Raw genomic sequence first — 782 nt, 5'->3', positions numbered from 1 at the left:
CCTTCGGAAGCGGGCTCCCGGGCCGGGACAAAGTTTGGGCTCCGCCGGCGGGGAAACTTCTCCGGCCTCGCGGTGCGGCGAGGCCCGAGGAGGGACGCGGAGGGGGCCGGTCTTGCAGATGGCGATCCGGATAATACAAAAAAGGCGACTCACCTTTCGGAGGCATCCCGGCTCGCTGGCGGCCCGAGTCCTGTCAAGACTTTTGTGGGGCTGGGGGATTTTTGGTTGCTCGTTTGCTTTTTGAGTTTTTTCTGGTGCCGCTGCTTAAAGACCACAACGGCTGGCAGGCACGGAGCCCGTGAGGAGTTGCTCGTGAGAGTTTTCTCCACGGACGCTGCGGCAAGGCTGGAGCGCGAGAGCAACGCCGGGGTCCCTGGGTGGGAAAGAGGGTGACAATGAGGTGGCTGTCACGGCGGCGGCGAGAGGGGAGCGCGGGAGCGGCCAGGCCAGCACACCTAAGTGGTCTTGGCGCTAACGTGTGCGCGGCGCCCGGCCTTGCCGCCACGCTCCTCACTGGCCCATTAGCGGAGCCTGACCTCTGTCATCATCCTCCAGCAAACACTTCCTCCTGCGCCTGAACCAGAGCGGGAAATGGGGCCGAGCCACGGTTCGCTTTTCAAACCCACTAATCACTCCGCAACATGCAAATGCGCCGCTCGCTCCCACACAAAATATTGCTTTATGCAAAGCAGCGCCGGGGCCTCGCGCCAGCCGATTGGCCGCTCCCGCTCCCCGCCCGGCGCAATTGGTCCGTTTGTTTGAATATGAATACACTTGCTGAG

General features: G+C 62.8%; 1 long non-coding RNA gene across 1 annotated transcript in view; it reads right to left on the bottom strand.

Annotated features, from left to right (window-relative positions):
* Window positions 1–619, bottom strand: part of LOC109118563 — a 4,037-nt gene extending 3,418 nt beyond the window's left edge. The window contains exons 1-2 of the long non-coding RNA XR_002025917.2: window positions 537–619; window positions 154–373 (exon numbers count right to left, since the gene is read on the bottom strand). This is a non-coding gene — a long non-coding RNA (uncharacterized LOC109118563). The remainder of the gene's footprint in view (window positions 1–153; window positions 374–536) is intronic.
* Between the last annotated feature and the right edge of the window lie 163 nt (window positions 620–782).

The sequence above is a fragment of the Fukomys damarensis genome, unplaced genomic scaffold (assembly GCF_012274545.1).
Source record: "Fukomys damarensis isolate Sample0158 unplaced genomic scaffold, DMR_v1.0_HiC HiC_scaffold_16, whole genome shotgun sequence".
In the NCBI taxonomy this organism is placed as follows: Eukaryota; Metazoa; Chordata; class Mammalia; order Rodentia; family Bathyergidae; genus Fukomys; species Fukomys damarensis.
Note: the sequence above shows the minus strand (reverse complement) of the source record. Positions and strands in the feature narration are given on the sequence as shown.